Genomic DNA, 21,545 nt, shown 5'->3' with positions numbered 1-21,545 from the left:
GGTATTGAATAGGTCGGAACCCTTTCCATCCTATTCAAGTCAGAAAATGACATATTTTGCAGTTTCGACTACAATTGAATATATCCCCCCAGTGTACAAAACTAACAAAAGACATAGGTGCAGAAAGCCAGCCTGGTTACAGTTTAGAAGAAGAGACATGACACTTAATACTTCCAAATACTTCCTTGTTTCACTTGGTCAAAGCCTTCGAAAGAGGATAAGTGGAGAGGTTGGGTCCTTGTAGAATGTGCTTTATCAGTGATACCATAACTAGAATCTGATTGGTTACTTAGGGCAAATTCTTCACTTCATTCTTTTCCCTTCATTCCTCTGGGCTCTAACTCTGTTCATTATGTGTGCTCCCACCCTTACATCGCCCCCCATATTTATTTTCAGTCCTATTAGATCACCCTCCCGTCATCCCATCATAGTCCCAGCCCACTGTTTGCCCAGTTCCCCTGCCAACCCCTCTTTGTTGTAATTCGAGGGCACTGCTTTGAATGCCTGAAGTTATTTCTGGTTTTCCGTATGGCCCCCTGACTGACCTCTGCGCTATGTATGAGTCACCTGCTGTCTGCTAGTATTCTGCTTTTAATAAGGAATATAATGATGATTGTATGATAGAAATGTAAGAAAAACAGTTGTATTATTGTTAGTTTCTCCTCTGGATATTGTGTACTTTTTACGTTATTAATAAAATAGAATCATAGAATGTGGCGGCAGATAAGAACCACTTGACCCATCTAGTCTGCCCCTTATTTTAACATTTAAGGAACCTCAATCTTATTTGATCCTTAGTAAGAAAATTAATGCTGCAGTTATCCGTGGATCAGTCCTGGACAACTGGAAGACCAGAAGGACATTCTAGTATTTTTGTAGCTCCTAGATATGTACGAGAGAGGACATCATTTATGAAGCACCTTTGCAGAGGATCAGAAGTCCACACTGGCGGAGGAACCCAAGCAGGTGACAGCTGCAGGGGTATCAGTACACAGCATCCTGAGGAAGCCGTTTTGTGAAACTAGTTGATGTTTGTGGACCCAGTGATCCTGTCGACGCCATTTTTGCACATGGATGGCAATGCCGGGAAGTCTGCCAGCAGACCCCCTGCACCTTAAATAAGGTACATCTTAACACTGAACACTGCCAGAGGAACGAAAATTGTGGACAGCAAATTACTTTTAAATAAATGTTTGTCTTGTGATCCCCAGTACTACCGGTATTAGACACTAGAGTTTACAGCAAATTTATTGTATAGCTTTATTTGCATGTTTTGAATACGAGTTTGACAACACTGGATTATAGAATTGTTGCGCTTATATCAAAATAATTTTTTAAATACGTTTTATTATTATCTATGTATCCATAATTACTGTATTTTTAGGATACAGTTTAAGAGGTGGAGGTGAAGCACAGGGTGTAAAACCTGTCTATATCTGTTCAGATTATACTTATACAGCGGAGAGTCAGTAAATGAGATACGTATTAATCAAATTATTGAAAGGAGTCAAAAAATTATGGCCAACGGTGAACAAATAAAAAAATTGTACAAAAGAAATTAACAATATGGGGCAGATTTATTAAGCATGGAGAAGAGATAAACTGGAGATAAAGCGGAGAATAGGTAAAAGGAGATAAAGCACCAGCCAATCAGCTGTGTTTGAAAAAGACAGTTGGGAGTTGATTGGCTGGTGCTTTATCTCCTTTTACCTTTTCTCCGCTTTATCTCCAGTTTATCTCTTCTCCAAGCTTAATAAATCTGCCCCTAAATGATCAGCCCAAACTGATTATATTACATGTTTAATAAGTGTATGGTAGTGGTCTATGTATTTTACTTGCCAAAATTTTTATATCCTGAGTTTCAAAAACACTCTCAAGCTGGGTACACACGGAGGCGATTTCAGCACATATCGCTGGCAATATGGTAGCTGAGTGACCATATTGCCAGTGATTTCATGTAGTGTGGGAGATAAATCGCTGGGAGCGCGCTCCCGCTGCCAGCCCTTCATGGTCGCTGGTCGCAGGAGCATGCTCCTCCGATTATGGCTAAAAATCGCTTTTAAGCCAAAATCGCTCATAGACCAAATCACACCGTGTGTACACAGCTTAAGTTTTTTCCTTTATAACTAAAAACTGAAAAAAGAAAAATAAGCAAGTTATTTGCTAGTTTAAATAAATAACTGACTTGAGACAACGTGAGGGCAAGATTCCGAGACGGAGGCAATGTCAATGTTTTTTGCCATACCCAATCGCAGGGGTGCCACGTCTTCTTTGTGGACATGTCACTGTTACAATATCCCCAGCATCTCACTTCCAACTAAAGTACCATATTTACCATAGGATCCTATCGCTGGGATGTATGTCCGTGCAGACGCAGGCACAGGGGCTCAGAAAGGAGTCCGACCCTGAAATCTGCTTCGTCGGGTGGTGGGGGTCTGCACATGTGTGGTTAGTGGTGACCCCCGGCTGACCGTACTGCCCCGATGACAGTGAGGTCTGTAGCCCATAGGCTACAAGCCTTCCGCCATCTCACTGTGGCAGTAGCCCTAGGGGGTGGTTCTTGTCTGTTTGGATGGGGCCAAATTCAGGCCCTTTCTGATGATTGGTGGACTGCACATGCGCATGATTTTTATGCGCATGTGCAGATCCAATTTGCATACGGCTTGCATAGTCATCGAGCCGTCAGGGATCGGGGTGGGCCGGGGACAGATGGTGGCAGAGTTGGGTGTCGCCCATGGGAATGACCAGCATTTCATGGGCGTCCCTATGAAAACACAGAACGTTCCCATGGGAATGTAGGCGGGACTAAGTGTGCCAGGGTTGGGTGGCTGACGTCATATGACGTCATCCACCTGCCCTGTCTTCGTCCCAGCGGCCGCAAATAAAAGTCGGTCTCCACTGACTTTTATTTACGAAGGAAGAAGAAATCATTCAATGGTTGAGGACTATCTTGCAGTGCCGGCATGCGAGGGGATGCATCCTCATTACACATCTCCTCGCATGGTAGCGGTGGGACTCGGCGCCGTGAAGGCGGGTTTTGGGTGGGGTGGCCAGACGGACTCTCTGGCACATGGTAAACTGAGATCTTTGCAGATTACTGAGTCATCCAGAATCAGCCCCCTGATGCAATGCTGCCCGATATTGATACATCGGACAGCATCGCATCGGATGCGGCTGCTGGCGGCACAGGAGGAATTGCGGTAGGGATCAGAGATAATATAATATTTGCGGCTAACCAGTGAAAACGGGTGTTAACCACACATTTTCGCCCCTTATTCGCCGCTGCAAAGGTATTGTCATCCATCTCTGAAACAGGCTCTGAATCTATATTTTATAGTTTGGCTTAATGTGTATATAACTTTAAGTTTGGCTTAATGTGTATATAACTCCAGACCCAATAGTTTATCAGCATAAGAATAGCATTAAATGGGAGCCACTTGCGGCTTCTATTCTCCAGAGTGAGTACACTTGCAGTAGCACTGGTTCATGTGTCAAATTAAACACCAGACCCAAGTTTCAGTGTACTGTTACATTACGTGAGAAGTGCTGGGCAATGTTCATTAGCTGGTGGAGCTGCTCAGCATTAATCCTCTGTCTTCCCTATGACGCAAGTTTTTTCCCCTGCAAATTCCTTCTGCCACTCACCGTACCACTTCCACCTTTTCTATATAAAGTGAATCACTGCCAGTAAATATGGATTATCATGCATTTTTGTTTTGGCAGAACTGTGCTTCCCAAACCATCTGTTCCCCGCCCGTAGGACAATTACACAATAAATGATAATAAAAACCCCCAATAAATAGCAGGTTCAGGGACATAGCCAGAAATTGTATGGGCCCCATAGCAACAACGCTCTCCGCACCTATGGTAGCAGCCTACGCCCCCTTGGCTCAAGCCTCTATGAGTCCCTTGGGGTTCTGTGACCCGGGGCCCGCACATATAAATGACATTGCCAACAGCACATAAATACTGCAGCAATATTTTTAAGGTTTTAAAATTGATCTTCTCCGTACGTGGAAATGAGCAATCAAACACTAATCCAAGATCTACCCTCCTATTCTCCAGCGGAGCTCAGACCTGGCATCACCCTAGGCTGCGTACTAGACATTCTGCCGGATATGGGGCTGATTAGAACATTGGATCTGGTGATATGCAGGATTGACCATGGTCATTCCCGATCACCTACGAGATTCCAAGTCATAGGTAGGGCCAGGCACATGGCCTAATTGTGGAGGCGTTACCACGTCCCATCCACACAAATATGAAAAAATATTATTTACCGTTGCTTAGGAACCTCTCTATGTGGGGCGAGTGCCATTGCCAGGGCCTAATTCAGACCTGATCGCAAGGCAAATTTGTTCTCAAAATAGGCAAAACCATGCTACTCTGCAAACATTACACCCGCAGCGTGAGCGTAATTGCGGCCGACTTGTGTCGGCAGGTCAACAAAAACAATAAATTCTACACCCTGCTATAAAATTATTATTAAACTAAATGCCGAACAAACCTTCAAAACAAACCTAGGGGTAAATTTACTAAGATGGGATTTGTATTGAAGACGGAATGTTGCCCAAAACAACCAATCAGATTAGACCAGGGTTGCCTACCCTCCCGGATTGGCCGGGAGGATCCCGAAAATCGGGTCCCCCTCCCGGCCACCCGGAAAGGTGGGCAATCCTCCCGGATTCTCCCTCACCCTCTGCAATCTGCCTGGCCGCCTCCTTGAATTACCACGAGTTGCGGCTTTTCGCGGGGATTGGCTAAAAATGCAAATCGCGCCATGTAGTCCCGCCCCTTCCCGAGGTTCCGCAAATCGGGGGGGATTTTCAGTGCTGGGGGCGGGGCTTCATGACGTCTACATCAGGCCCCCGCCCCCAGAAGTGATGCTGTCAGTCTCCTTCTCGGGCTTCTCCCAGAGAGGAGAGTTCAGAAGTAGGCAAGTGTGGATTAGACTTCTTATCAATTTTGCATCTTCTAGAAGATAACAGATAGAATCTGGCTGGTTGCCATGGGCAACATCTAATCTTCAATAGAACTCCCATCTTAGTAAATTTACCCTTTAGAGCAGGCATGTCCAAACAATGGCCCTCCAGCTGTTGTGAAACTACAAGTCCCATCATGCCTTGCCACAGTTTTGCTAATAGAGAATGTTAGAACTATGGCAAGGCATGCTGGGATGTGTCGTTTCATAACAGCCGGAGGGCCATAGTTTGGACATGCCTGCTTTAGAGCCTAGCCACTACTAGGACTGTTTGTACCATCCACCGCGCCACGTCTGGGTCCCCTGGTTGGCTTATAATGAGTTGTTTTTACCACCCAGTGTATATTAATGATACTAGTAATTTGGTAATCCCATAAGTGGTAATTTCTTAATTAATTCTGGACTGCACACCTGCGATGGCTCGGCGAGGTACAGAATGTTCATCAATGGAGCCCTTTTTTCAATCAACATATTCATTTATGAGCGAGCCATGCAGAATTGTAAATAATGTAGTGTGCTTGACACTTATGCTATGGCCCAGGTATTCCGAATAAGCTTAGCCTTCTGCCATAAAATGTGCTTTTGAGAACTGAAATGATGAATACCTCTTTTTAAGAAACACATATGCAGACATTTCAAAAGCATAGTACCCCTAATGCATTTTATGGCCTATTTAAGAAAATATATGTCGGTGTGATGATGTTTTCCTAGCATATTAACGGTTTCTTTACATTTTATGCATACATTTTGGGATTTTGTCAAAAATAGCATTTTTCTTTCTCTAAACAAAATTTAATGAGAAGAAACGAAAGTGTGAAAGGTTATTTTGGCAAATCTCCTGGGCCCCAACACCTCGGACTGTTGTGCGAATGTGGTTAAGGATAGTTTCAGTATTTGTTGGTGCTGCAGATTTTCTAACTTTTTTTTTAGTGATGCTATTTTTTTTTTATTAATTAAGAAGATTTGATAATGATGTTTTTAAATACATGTTTGCTTCCTGAAATCTCCTTCGGTGAACTGACAAATGGGGTCCCTGTGCCATAGGTTGACACCTTTTTATAAAGATAGAAAATTGAGGATATGAGTTGGAACATCTCCGAGTTATCTCGTGAGTTAGTCCTTCCTTCAAGGTCTGGTGACATCATTTGTGCTGTATCTTGGTGATGTCATCGCTACAGTACTGAATGAACCATAACTATACCCTTGCACCCATTTAATTTTATTTACCCTTTGTGGGGCGTGTAAGCTAAAGGTTGATAATAACATTGTTAAAAGGTTTACAGGAAATATGCCGAAATGTTGACAGTAGGATTAGGCTGCTGGCGGGAAGGTTAACCTGTGGGGTGGGGAGAGTTTAGGGTTTGGCTATGGCGAGGGGGGTTAGACTCAGCTACTAGAGGTAGGGTTATCATCGGGGTTAGGGATAGAGGTCAAATACTTACCAGAAAACCTGAGGATCGGAGGTCTAACCAGGAAATGACGAGACTAGGAAGACACCACTTCGGCTGCCAAGAGAACCAAAGTCACCGCTGGACCACCAGGACATTATAAAATGTCGACATTTTATCATTGTCTACACAGTGAATGTCGACATGGACAGTGTCGGCACTATGATATATGGACATTCTCATGTTGATGGTTCAAACATTCTCACCATCGCTAACTTTTTCCAAAAACACTTTCCTGGCCAACGTCAACAAACCTTCCCCAGTGTCTCCAGTAAACAAATAATCTCTCAGCGCCTCATTGTGACCATGGCGTATGTTGTCTCACTTGCATTCGTTCAGGAAAACAAGAGAAGGTAATGGCTCTATCATTAATCCGAAACCAAATTGAGGATGACACAACTGAAAAACATTATGTAAATGATTGATACTATTTTTGCATGTTTTCTTCTAATAGGTATCACAGAGCCCCTTACATTAATAAAACCGCCATGCTCCGCTCTGCAACAGATCCGTGTCAGACCGTGGAAGTAATATATTCCACAGATACCAGGAAATGACAGTTTGGATTATTTTAAGCTTAATTAAAATGTGCAATTTTTCTCTTAATTATCCCAAATTAATTAGAAATTACTCACAAGAAATCTTTGCTCTTACCAGTCACAGATTTAAAAGCCTGTGCATTATACCTCTGTCGCCCAATTGCACCACATTGAGAGCACGCAAGCAGCAAATTGTGTTGTCAGTTCTCAAAAACAATATTGATGGCTGTAAAATTAAAAGACATTAGGAGCAGGTAAACAGATTTAATTAATGTATGTAAAGGGGAGAGCCGAGAGGTTGTGTTTTTATATTGGAAATGTTGCAGAGTCAAAGAGCCATCGGTGTTTGTTATGTTCACCATTCGTTAACCCTCTAGACATGTCCAAACTGTGGCCCTCCAACGGTTGTGAAACTACACATACCAGCATGCCTTGCCATAGTTTTAGCATTCCCTAATAGCAAAACTGTGGCAAGGCATGATGGGATGTGTAGTTTCACAACAGCTGGAGGGCCATAGGCCCTTATTCAGATTGATTTGGTTGGGCCCGAATTCGCACCGGGACCAATGTTTTGCGTATGCACATGCTCAGCTGCATTTCTGCGCATGTGCATATGCTCCCTGCCTTTCGAGCGGGGGAGCGGAGAGGGGCGTGGGGTGCTGGCCAGGTGCATTAGCATACGCATACATGGGCGTTCCCAAGAAAATGCTGGGCGTACATATAAATGACAAATAAAGTTAAATCAGATAACTAAAGATTCCACTAGATAAAAAGTAGAAGGGATAAAGGCCACTCAATAAAGGGAGGCGTACCCAACTCACACTGGATCATTCCATATCATGGTTTCTTTAGGCTTCTCTTACTCAGATCCTCATCAAACCCTCCTCAATGGGGATTGATAATCATGCAAGGAAGAGGAAGCCATCTGGTCATGTGGTGACCCCAGAGACTGAGAAAGAAACCTTTATATGTTCATCACTACCGTCCCCTTGTGAGTTGTGTACGCCTCCTGTAATTGAGTGGCCTTTTCCCCTTCTCCTTTTTATCTACTGGGTTCTTCAGTTATCTGATTTTGCTTCATTTGTCGTTTTATTTTATGTATTGATGAGGTGGGACTGAGATTGTCCTCGATGCTTCAAAAAGTTTCAAAACAGATTTTTACGCAAGAACATCGCAGTTCCTGCACATTAGCGAATTAGGCATCCCAATATCCAAATATCCCAATTTGTCCGGTATCCTGCACGGCCGCCGGACTAGGGCAGCGTTACATCCCACCCATGGTGTCAGTTTTCTTGGGGTGAATGTTTGGGCACAGGGCCCCCTGAGCTTGTCCAGCTGGGCCACTTCAGGGTATCACTATTCCACACCTAGATTCTCATTTTAAGCCACTTTATTTGTATGTTTTTTGTCTATGTATTTAATTTGCACCCCAGGCGTGAAGCCGAGTGTTAGAGAACTGCTCGACAGGGGTGAAATATGGTGGGCAGGTTCATACCCTTATCCCAAAAATGTCATATATATTATGTGAGGAGTAATGATTGCATAGTGCACCTGCATCACCCCTTTTTGCAGAAAGTAGAGTAGCCCTGGAGATTGCAGACACTGTGATGCTTCTTCTATATTGCCACACACATGGATCGCTAGCTTTTTGATTGGCTGACTGCATTGAAGTTTTCTTTTCCATTTGAGACAGTATTATCCATTGACATATTTTTAAATAATATTATCAAATAAAAATGTAGAATTATAGTTTATTGAATTTGTTGCTCTATTAGGTGTCTGATTGTTTCTTTATGTGAAAACAATTCTATTTGTTGCACTAAGTCTTGTTACAGGCAGGGCCGCTGAAAGCGCTGCCAGGCCCCGGTAAAAAGGGCGTGGCCAATGGGAGGGGCGTGGCCACTTCCCTGTAAAAAAAATAAAAAATATATATTTGCAGGAGCTGCACGCTCGACACATAGCACTGGGCAGCCTCTGCTGAGGAGGGGAGAGAGGCTGTGCTGCTGTGGCAGCCTGTTCTCGCTATACCCACTGCCCTATCTCTGCAGTTGGGGAAGTGGGGGCATGTACCCCCCTCATCAGTGGCGTAACTATAGCTTTGCAGCCCCCGCGGTGGCGGGGAGGCGCAGAGAAAGTTTGGGCGCCTGGGGTCTGCGGGGCTATAGTTACCCGCTGCTGTCTCTGCCGGTACCTGCCCGCCGTGCCCGGTGCCGTCACGGCGGTCCCGTCTCTCCCAGCGCTGGCTAGTGGCTCCTGCTTCTAGAATGAAAACGGACACTTAGAAAATGGCTGCCCCCATACTGCAGACAGTTTTCTGTCTGCAGTATGGGGGCAGCCATTTTCTAAGAGACTTTTCATTATAGCAGCCGGAGCCACTAGCCAGCGCTGGGAGAGACGGGACCGTGACAGCATCGGGCACGGCAGGCAGGTACCGGCAGAGACAGCAGCGGGGGGCGCCGAGGGGAGGGGGAGTGGGGGGCGCCCAAAAATTTGCGGCGGGGGGGGGGGCGCAAAATAGGAAGTTACGCCACTGCCCCTCATCTTAATGGCACTGGTTACAGGTGTCCAGTACAAAGGGAGATTTATTAAAGAGAATTATAAGATGGACAAAGTACCAACCCTTCAGGTAACTGCCATGTTACATGCAGTGTTTGAACATTTACAATTAGAAGCCACTTTATATCTGCCCCAGAATTTGAAAAATGACAGTTAAAAGCTGATTTGCTGGTACTTTTTTTATCTCTCTCTAAAATTTGATACATCTTTCTTCTAGAAGAAAATAGATATAATGTGATTAGTTGCCCATAGCAACATCCCACGTTAAATATAACTCCCACCATAGTAAATTTCCCGTGTGTTACTCCTTGGATGAATGCCATTAGTTCGCTCCAGAGGGGACGGTTAGGCGGGTGCAGGCATAGTGTTGGAGTAGGGGTGGCTGACGTCACATGATGCCAGCGACGGCCCCCTCCGACGGAAATAAATGACAGTTAAGACTGATTTTTATTTCCGAAGGGGAGAGAAATCAATCGATGGTCAGCGACCATCAAATTATTTTTCTCCCCTTGGGCTGCATGCGAGGGGTTTGTGTTCGGGTACATCCCCTCTCATCGTACTGAGGGTCAGCCGAGGGGGGGCAGGCTTTCGGCCAGACGGCAATCAGTGTTTATCGGCTCGCCAAGCATTCTGAATCAGGCCTTATATGGCATAACTGTTATGTAAATACCATACGGATATACAGCACCGCTGAAAGTGCCGCAGTGCCAGAAGCCTTCCGTCCTCAGATTAGACACAGATTAAATGAGGTAAATCCACAATGCAAACTGTTAGTAATAAAAAGGAAAGGGATTGTTATTTCTTCTTCTTATCTGTTAATGGTTTAGTCAGAAGTTTATCATGTTTAGTTCAGGGACTTTGAAGATTCATTACTATTAATATCTTGTAGAGATTTCACGTGAGTCCATAAATATCTTTTATGTCAGAGGCATTCTCTGGGATATTTGATAGAATTCCCTCTACAACTAATTAATAGGCTCTCCATCCGTAACAGGAAAAAAAAAACAGAAGAACATCTGAAATGATGAAAGACCAGAAGTAAACATGTTACTTTCTATGAAATGGAATTGAATCAAATTAACTCAAGTTTGTTCTATTTGGGTATGCGAGCCGCAGGCTCCCGGACAGGGCACCAAGTACAGTGTAACATCATGTGAGGCAACGAAATGGGAGCAGATTCATTACGGAAATATTAGCTTTCTTCTAATCTATCTATCTATCTATCTATCTATCTATCTATATAGATAGATATATCTAAATATCTATAGATACAGTTGTGCTCATAGGTTTACATACCCTAGCAGAATTTGTGATTTTCTGGGCATTTGTCAGAGAACATGAATGATAACTCACAAACTTATCTTTCACTCATGGTTAGTGGTTGGGTGAAGCCATTTATTGTCAAACAACTGTGTCTACTCTTTTTAAATCATAGTGACAACTGAGTTTGTGACCCCAATGGACTTTGTGGTCAGCCTGAATTGCTGGTTCCCATCATAGACGCCTATGGGGACCAGCCAAAGACGCCCATGTTAAATTCATAAAATGACCGTCTATGGAGTCCTGCAATAACATCACTGAAGCTTCCCTCATTCTCAAGATGAGCTGAGAGTGTAAATACACTTGAGGCTCCTGAGTCCGCTGGTTCGGATTTTTGCATTTTTTTAACCTTCTGGATGCCTACATGAACCAGAGAGGATGCAATCTATGCTGGAGGTATGGCGAGTATAATTTTTTTTCACAGGTACCCTATGGGTCCTACAGAAAAAGAGGACCAAATCTATGGGATCAAGATAGGGAAGTATGTGTGTATGTATGGAGTGTATAATAAAATTATACTTTATTATGTGTTTGGGTCAGTTCTTTGGGCATTGGTTCTGTAGTGGGACTACAAGTCCCAGAGGGCATATTAATGCCCTCCACGCCATTTAAAAAAATATTATTTCATAATTTTTCTATTTTGTACACAGAGAAGCCCACACAGATCTGGCCAATCCATGCTTCAGCACAAGATTGATGTAAAATGGGTTGCATTTTAAATTCAGATTTTCTGCTGAATACTTTTCCAAATTCAGCAGTACGAATGTTAGTAAATGAGCCGACCCCCATAGATCTCATGGCCATATACGGCTGGTGTACTCATTCGTACACCCGAATTTGACTGAAGTTGACGTTCATAAAAAATGATAAATCAGCCGAACAGCTGATCCTGGCCGTAATTACAATGGAATGGCTATGAATGGGTGCATTCGTACCCGATCGATCTATGTAAATTTTTCCAGATGAATGTTGATGTGGTCAATGCCAATTTGCCAAGCATGTCTTACACTGGCGATGGGTCTACATCCTTTGGCTCCGCCTTCCACTTGATATAGTGTGGGACGTCAGTCCTTTAGGACGTTAGGGGTCTAGTGTCTGAAGGGTCTAGTTATAAAGGGTCAGCTTTAAATTAATAGCAGCGTTATACTGGCATTCTATTCGTTACGACATAACTTCATTGGATATTGATTGTAAATTGTCTCCTCTCTCATTTAATCAACAGGTAATTATAATACACAATATCGCAGCTGCTTGCACTGATTTAAAACTGGGTAATTATACTGCACAATATCACAGTAAAACTGTAAAAAGCTGTTATTGTGGTTTTATCTGTGCTATTTCAAGAACTTAGAAATATTGGGATAGTGTTACTGACCTAGGTCTGATGAACACCTTTTGCTGGTGGGGGAGGTGTGTTGGGAGGGGCAGTTACATCAGGATGGACACATGTTTGAGTAGGCTGATATATTCAGTATAGTGTGTCAGTCCTTTAGGACGTTAGGGGTCTAGTGTCTGAAGGGTCTAGTTATAAAGGGTCAGATTTAAATTAATAGCAGCGTTATACTAGCATTAAACCAAAGGAAACCAGAAGGCAAACAACAAATCAACATTACTTCTGAAGGACTGCATTATAACCACATAACTCCGGAACATCAAGGAACACCTTGCCATGAGAACACCTGGACCAGACTCACCCCCCCCAGCCGGGACAGGAGGGGGACAGGAGGCGCATTGGCCATGGGGCCCCGGCATTACACCCAGAGGCCGGAAGGACCCCCCCCCCCCCCCTCAAGCAGGCCGCACCAGCTCCGGACGAACTCTGCAGCGGCCGCACCCACCCCCCACCAACTCTCCCCCAGCCTCACTGACTGACTCTCCCCCCCCCCCCCCCCGGAAGCCACCCACGCTGGCTCTCCCTACAGGATGATGGCCTGTTGAGCCCTTCAAGATGGCGCAGCAAATGGCTGCCTAGGAACTGTGCACTCAGCCATATGTAACCCCACATCACCTGTGTGATAACTGTACTGTCTCTGCTGTAACTGTGTTGTCTTTGCTCATACTGTTACCTACCTGGCTGCTGCAATGACCAGTGGCGCCGCTGATGGCTGCCTAGGCACTGTGCAGCTCGGTGGGTATATATTCCCTGTGTGATAACTGTACTGTCTCTACTTATACTGGTACCTGCCTGGCTGCTGCAATGACCAGTGGCGCCGCTGATGGCTGCCTAGGCGCTGTGCTGCTTGGCAGGTATGTGTTCCCTGCATCTATATCCCCCAGGGTACTTCTAGCCTATACCTGTATGTGTTCGCATATCTGTCACTGTTTAACTGTACCTAACTGGCTGTTGCACAGCAATCCAAGTCAAATTCCTAGTATGCGCAAGTATACATGGCCAATAAAGCTGATTCTGATGCTAAGCTGTGGCCACTAAACTTTCCTTCCACTGCTTACATGTGTACGACTCATATAGCGGACATATAGCTGTTTGCAGTGGGCATCCAGAATTACATTCAAATTATGCAATTCTCAGAGCGATGACCACAGTCCGTAACCTGATAAAAGTAATAATTACTACAGATACTGTATGTACAAAGTGGCTGATTAAACCCCCGGACGCAGTACCAATTCAATTGCATCTGAAAGATGCTGCAGCTCCTGATTGACAAGAAATATACAAAAAAATAGTAGCGCTAAATCAATGTAAAACAATATCACATTTAATATATAAAGTGCACAAGTAGATTAAAATAGACAAATTCATAAAACAAATGCACCAGCACCTAGAGAAATTTGTTGCCTGAGAATAGGGTCCATTCCTATAAACGTCACCTGTTTCCGGAAAAGTTATAGAGTCTCTTCACATGAAAGATAAGAGTGATAATTACCGCAGGTAGTCCCAAATGTGGTTCTTAATCCTTCTTAGGATGGCATTAGAGCAAGGTCCAACAATTGGTTTTGAGGGCATCAGCCTCAGGACTCCATTTCAAACGGTCTGTTTAGAGGTGAAGCAATCCGGTGGCGGCTGGTCTGGATCCCCAAATGGTGGTAGGTGGCAAAGATGAGCTGGTAGTAGGTAGCTGGTGCAAGGTGCCTGACGCGTTTCGCTGCATAAGGGAGCAGCTTTATCACCAGCTACCTACTACCAGCTCATCTTTGCCACCTACCACCATTTGGGGATCCAGACCAGCCGCCACCGGATTGCTTCACCTCTAAACAGACCGTTTGAAATGGAGTCCTGAGGCTGATGCCCTCAAAACCAATTGTTGGACCTTGCTCTAATGCCATCCTAAGAAGGATTAAGAACCACATTTGGGACTACCTGCGGTAATTATCACTCTTATCTTTCATGTGAAGAGACTCTATAACTTTTCCGGAAACAGGCGACGTTTATAGGAATGGACCCTATTCTCAGGCAACAAATTTCTCTAGGTGCCGGTGCATTTGTTTTATGAATTTGTCTATTTTAATCTACTTGTGCACTTTATATATTAAATGTGATATTGTTTTACATTGATTTAGCGCTACTATTTTTTTGTATATTTCTTGTCTATCTTAGGGGACTCTCAATCCCCCCTAGTAGCTGCTCCACACCACAACCCACTACAGCGCCCATTTGGGTTGGTTTACAACCACTTGTTTTTGCTCCTGATTGACAGGCTGCAAGCACCTTGGGGAGGAGATAGGAAGCATCCCAGGAACCGAGGTGGTATTTGCCGTTTTGTGAAGCCAGTGGCTGCGTCCTTGGACACATTTTCATTCGTCCTGGGGAGTTACTCCGCGGTCCGACACTGAGAACAATGGGATCAGATGTTGAGGCTTAAGACGCAGACACCAGATCAGAGAAGACAGTAGGCGCCATTTTACGGAAGGCACCTCCTGTGCGCATACTGGCACATACTGTCACACAGCAGCAGTGTACATAGACACAGTGCAGGCGGCAATCGCCGCAATCCCTGAATTATCCCCAATTATCACAGTCTGTTCCTTAGTAACTTCTCTTTAGAAGTAAAACCAATGAAATCTTTATGAACTTTGCGATGTTGTTGCTGTTGTGTGACATTGTTTCGGTTTATTGAAGAGAGGGGACTGAGGTTATAAATTCTTTGCCTCTTGTACTCCCGGCTGCTGCCAAGGCAGGCAGAGCGTGGCCTGTGAATGTCGTACCTTGATAGTAGTCGATCTAATGTGTTTTTTGGCTAAAAACCCATCTTGCATAAAGAGTGAAAAAGAAAATAAATTATGTGAGGGCTCTGAATGAATTGCATATAAATGCACTAGAAGGCACTCTCAGCAGTTTAGGAATGAATACAAATGTACTTATGATGCATATAAAAATGATGTTAATAAAAAACATATAAAAAAAGAAAACCAGGGACAACAACATCATTATAAAGCAGCACACGCCAAAATGGACTAAAATACATTAGAGTCTTAAGAAAAACAGATAAAAGCGAAGGAGCCTCTAAGACCATACTTTAACATATATATGTATATATATATATATATATATATATATATATATATATATATATATATATATATATAAAGATACAATCAGGCCTACGTATTGCGCTAAAGGATCGATTATTAGCTGCTACTCCGATAAGGCTCCCCTGTTAGTGAGAGTCTAACAACAAAGATACAAGAAAAAATAATTTATCGGAGAGCGCTGGACTTAGTACCACCTAGTCAATTATATACTGGTTACTGAATGAAACACGAATCACATTTCATTTGACAGTTCTTTGTCCCCTTCCAGAATAATATGTGAGATCATGAGGACCTCAATACTACAGTAATTGTCGGACAAACTGAACCAGACTGGGTTCCCCCAATCTATCACCAGATTGGCACCAGATTTAAGGACCGTATCCCCACAGGAATTATTTATTATCTTAAACTGGATTAGCTTCTCTCTAATCTACCACATTACTGATTTTACGTTATCGTGAATGAAATATTAATTGCCGTGCAGGCCTAATAATTAAATCTTTTTGCCACACCCCTGATGAAGTCGTTCTGACGAAACGCGTTGGGCTTTTAATAAAGAACTTCAATCTTGAACGAATCTCACGTGTCATTCTGGAAGGGGACATAGAACTGTCAAATGAAATGTGATTGGTGTTTCATTCAGTAACCAGTGTATAATTGACTAGGTGGTACTAAGTCCAGCGCTCTCCGATAAATTCTTTTTTCATATATATATATTTTTTTTAAAAGGCCATGGGGTGCACATCTAATCTGGGGTGGATCCAGGGGCGGGATGATTGGGGCGATTGCCCCCCTAGCATTGTGTGGCTGTGATCACAATCCCCTGCTGTCCTTGTATGGTAGCTTTGCTAGATTCAAAGATCTAACATTGATTACACTGTCTGCTACAGTCTAGATTGATTGAGTGCCGAACTGCTGATGAGCCTGGGAACTCTGAGACCGCCTTCCCCAACGAAAAGTCTAGATCCACCTCGGCTTCTAAAATCAGTGTGAGGAGTTACCGAGCTTAGGAAAGAAAACCATAAAAGGTTTAGTTGAAATGCACAAAAGTTAAGTTTGTTGGTGGTTCTTTCTTTTATTAATGGGCAATAGAGCTCTGGTGGTGTTTTTCTGCGCTATGCGCTGTTATATGGGAGATGAATGAGCAATCTGCCTAAAAGCAGGGGATAAAATTAGGTTGACAATACCCACACATTATAATATTAAGCCAAAATACAAATTACCGCTTAACATAACGCAGAATCCTTTTGATCTGGTTAATCTCCAAATGTTTCCAACAGTCTACTGAGGCTCCTCCTCTATCCTCGAAAGTAGTTGAGGGTTTTGCCTTTTAACTCACCACGGTTTTACAGCATCAGGCAGACTCGTCATAATAACGCAGATGGAGAAGAAACATGGATGCCTGGGGCATATAGTATGTGTCAAAGGGGCTTAATAATAAAGTCATCTTTAAAGGGATATCTCTCTGTAGGCCAGATGTATCAAGATAAACAATCAGCCAATCAGCTCCTACCTAGCTCAAACCCAGCCTGCAACATGACAGTTAGGACAGTTGACTGTCCTCTGCCAGTCAAATAGCTGCAATCGCGGATCTCTTGGTACTGGGTGGGTGAATGTGACTCAAATCGCATAATTTTATCACATAATCAGGCTCTGTCCCCCCCCCTCAAGTTGCTTAATTGCATAATTTACTAAGCTGATTGACCCCATCTTCATATGTGCTGCAAGCCAAGTGGCTTGGTTTTTAATGTATTTCATTATCGTGTTTTGCCAAAACCACCCTCTAGTGTCGGTTAAAAAATATCCATTCCCAATTCCAAACTGTAAAAAGATTCAAATTAGGACTCTTCAGGGCATTCGGACAGGGTTTTGGATTTAGTTCTGATCTGCAAAATTTAGGTGGATTCAGCTTTCTGGAGAACCATACCGCACAGCTCTACTAATAAGAATTAATGACAATAATGTATATTCCATAAAACGCTGGCCGTACACTAGAGCGATATCGTGCATAAAAGCACGATTTCGACATGATATGCGATCGAATGTGTGCACATCAAGAGGTATATCGGTGCAATGCATGGTCCAGCTGGTCGAGAGGTCGCTCCTCAGATCATATGTGCTGCAAGTATGATCTGTCGGCTTTGCTTGCGGACGTAAGCGGTTCTATCATTTGATCACACATACGACCTGATCTAGCGTACGGCCATCTTTAGTTTGCTGGTCATGTGTATTTTTTAAAGCTGTTTTTAGGAAAGATGATCATTCTGTTGTCTCCGAATATTTGTACTTACAATGTTTTGGATCAGCTTATTTAAGTAACCCGTTTTTTTTTTTTTCTATTTGTAAAGGTCACCAAAAGGGCAGAGGCTCGGTTCAGAGAGATACAATTACCTTATTGTTTGGAACACTGGTTGAAAACAGGCGGCCAGAGGACCCTATCAGACCTCAGCTCTGTCCAGCTTGACGCTCTATCTGCATTTCCTTATTGACTCAAAGGAGAATATTTACTAAAGATGTTTTTGGTTGTTTTTCCATCTATTTTGCAAACCGATCATTTACTAAACTCCAAAATAATTGCAAAATGCCTGAAAACCCAAAATTGCAATATTGGAGCAACTGATTTTTTTTATTTTTTTTACCATAGACAAGTATAGAAACTTGGGATTTACTTAACGTCTCTATGAAAACTGACCAAACAATGGGGGGCCATTTAACATAGTAATGACCCATCAGGGTGGGTGTACAATTAAAAACCGGGTCTGGGAGGGCATTTAACATAGGAATAAGCCCAAATCGGCTATGATCGCATCGCATCGCATGACATTATAATGGCATGCGATGCGACGCGATATAAAAATTATACAGTCGGGTTTTAAAAACCCTGAATTCGGGTCCCATCGCATACCTTAATTAGTGGTATGCGATGCGATGGGCGCCAGATAATACACAAGTACCGGGGTATAAAATCTGATGGGTATTTACTATGGGGCAGATGTATCTGGCGAAGAGATAAAGTGGAGATAAAGTGGAAGGATATAACGCACCAGCCAATCAGCTGTGTTTGAAACAGTTGGGAGTTAATTGGCTGGTGCGTTATCTCCTTCTACTTTATCTCCAGTTTATCTCTTTACCAGGCTTAATATATCTGCCCCATTGTCTGTTAAATGACAGCCAATGGTTCATAGTAAAGGTAATTTTTTTCTTTTTTTAGATGGCTGACCGATGTTGATGATTGTTGATACCCATTGGTTAGGAAAAAGACCTGGGGCGAAATGTAATAGGGTGCGATTTTTAGACATGCGATTTTTGGTCAAAAACGGCCGAAATCGCACATTTTCCGAAAATCGCACATTTAATAGGTTGAAAATCGCGGTAAAAAATCGCACTTTTTTACCGCGAAATCGCACTCTAAATTGACCAAAATCGCATTTTTTCTAAAAATCGCACATGTAATAGGATGCGAGTCGCGGTAAAAATCGCATTTTTTAACGCGAAATCGCACATTTTAAAGATGCGATTTTCAGGCACACTGAAAATCGCATCCAGATGTTTTCCCATAGTAAACTATAGAACTCGCATATGTAATAGGATGCGAGTTCTAAAGTCGCATATGGGAGCTCAAACAAAATCGCAAAAAAAATAGACCAGTTTCTGACTGGCGAGTTAGGCAGAAACATGCACAGATCATTGAGATCTGTGCATGCTTCTGCTGTAAAAAAAATAGTTAAAAACGAAATTTAAATAAAAAACTGGCGTGCGGTCCCCCTCCTAAGCATTACCAGCCCCGGGCTCAAAAAGCCGGTGCTGGTATCATAAAATCAAAGGAACAATCAAGTTGGGGTTTCCTGGATTTTATAAAACCAGCACCAGGCTCAAGGTCCGGCGCTGGTTCCCAAAATACGGGGGACAAAATGACTAGGGGTCCCCCGTATTTTAAGAACCAGCACCGGACACAACCAGCCAGCAGGGTAATGCCACAGCCGGGGGAAACTTATTATATAAGCTCCCGCGGCCAAAGCATTCACCCCCTGGCTGGTCAGCATGGGCAGGGGTCCTGGGGAAGTGGGGACCCCCCCAATGAAGGGGTCCCCCCCCTCCAGGACTTACCAGCCCATGCTGATAGTCCGGGGCTGTCCTCCATGCCCCTGGACTGTGGGCATGGAGCTGATGATTTGTGTAAAAAAAAGAATGAAAACTATTGTTTTACACTGGCGAACTATGAGTCCCAGCAAGCCTACCCCGCATGCTTGGACTTGGGGAACCACAAGTCCCAGCATGCGGGGCATTAAAGGGCCCGCTGGCACTTGTAGTTCTGCAGTGAAAAAAATAGTGCACAAAATCACACTGACACCCTGTAAAATAAAACTTTAATACACACAAAACACACACACACTGATACTTACCTACCTTGAGCCCGTAGGTCGGTCCCTGGATCCTGGGTCCGGGCTCCGGGGCTCCAGGGCAGAAGAGTCCGGTTCCGGGGCCTTGGTCCTGGTTCCAGGGCTGGTCCTGGGGTTCCGGGGCTCCTGGCGTGAAGAATCCGGGGTCCGGGATCCGTGGTAGTCCCCAGGGGTACCTAAGGAGGCAAATCCTACTCACCTGCTCCCCGGCGGCGACCTCCGGTGACAGCGCTGCTCCCGACTGGTACCCGGCTTGAAGGACTTTGCCCGGCGCTGAGATGTTTCCTCTTCGCCGTCTCTGAACAGAATGATTTCTCGGCCAATCAGGAGCCGAGAAAGTCGGCTCCTGATTGGCCAGAAATCATTCTGAATACGGACGTCGACGAAGTAACATCTCTGCTCTGGATGCGCTGAGATGTTACTTCGTCGGCGTCCGTATTCAGAATGATTTCTGGCCAATCAGGAGCCGACTTTCTCGGCTCCTGATTGGCCGAGAAATCATTCTGTTCAGAGACGGCGAAGAGAAAACATCTCAGCGCCGGGCAAAGTCCTTCAAGCCGGGTACCAGTCGGGAGCAGCGCTGTCACCGGAGGTCACCGCCGGGGAGCAGGTGAGTAGGATTTGCCTCCTTAGGTACCCCTGGGGACTACCACGGATCCCGGACCCCGGATTCTTCACGCCAGGAGCCCCGGAACCCCAGGACCAGCCCCGGAACCAGGACCAAGGCCCCGGATCCGGACTCTTCTGCCCTGGAGCCCCGGAGCCCGGACCCAGGATCCAGGGACCGACCTACGGGCTCAAGGTAGGTAAGTATCAGTGTGTGTGTGTTTTGTGTGTATTAAAGTTTTATTTTACAGGGTGTCAGTGTGATTTTGTGCACTATTTTTTTCACTGCATAACTACAAGTGCCAGCGGGCCCTTTAATGCCCCGCATGCTGGGACTTGTGGTTCCCCAAGTCCCAGCATGCGGGGTAGGCTTGCTGGGACTCATAGTTCGCCAGTGTAAAACAATAGTTTTCATTCTTTTTTTTACACAAATCATCAGCTCCATGCCCACAGCCCAGGGGCATGGAGGACAGCCCCGGACTATCAGCATGGGCTGGTAAGTCCTGAAGGGGGGGGACCCCTTCATTGGGGGGGTCCCCACTTCCCCAGGACCCCTGCCCATGCTGACCAGCCAGGGGGTGAATGCTTTGGCCACGGGAGCTTATATAATAAGTTTCCCCCGGCTGTGGCATTACCCTGCTGGCTGGTTGTGTCCGGTGCTGGTTCTTAAAATACGGGGGACCCCTAGTCATTTTGTCCCCCGTATTTTGGGAACCAGCGCCGGACCTTGAGCCTGGTGCTGGTTTTATAAAATCCAGGGAACCCCAACTTGATTGTTCCTTTGATTTTATGATACCAGCACCGGCTTTTTGAGCCCGGGGCTGGTAATGCTTAGGGGGGGGAGCGCACGCCGTTTTTTTTCTAATTTTTTTTACAACACAGCGCACAGTACTGAAAATGTGCCGATTTTCATGACTGAAAATCGCACATTTTCAGGACTAAAAAAGCGCCCGAAATCGCACCATATCGCACTTTTTGGCCGCAAATTCGCATCTCATTACATATGCGAATTTGCGGCAAAAAAAATGCGATTTGGAAAGGTGCAATTTTGTGCGATATGGTGCGATTTTGGGACTAGTCCCAAAATCGCACCCTATTACATATCGCCCCTGAAGTCAATCTTTAGTAAACTAAGTGTTAGTTGACTGAAGCTCAGGTGACTCATAAACACATTGATATATGCCTAAAGTGATGCTGATGGTCT

General features: G+C 44.4%; 1 protein-coding gene across 5 annotated transcripts in view; it reads right to left on the bottom strand.

Annotated features, from left to right (window-relative positions):
• Positions 1-21,545, bottom strand: part of DGKB (diacylglycerol kinase beta) — a 438,667-nt gene that overhangs the window by 13,123 nt on the left and 403,999 nt on the right. The gene's annotated exons all lie outside the window — the stretch shown is intronic.

This window comes from Crinia signifera, chromosome 5 (assembly GCF_055691185.1).
Source record: "Crinia signifera chromosome 5, ASM5569118v1, whole genome shotgun sequence".
Taxonomy (NCBI): Eukaryota; Metazoa; Chordata; class Amphibia; order Anura; family Myobatrachidae; genus Crinia; species Crinia signifera.
The sequence above is the reverse complement of the archived record's forward strand: the minus strand, read 5'-3'. Positions and strand labels throughout refer to the sequence as shown.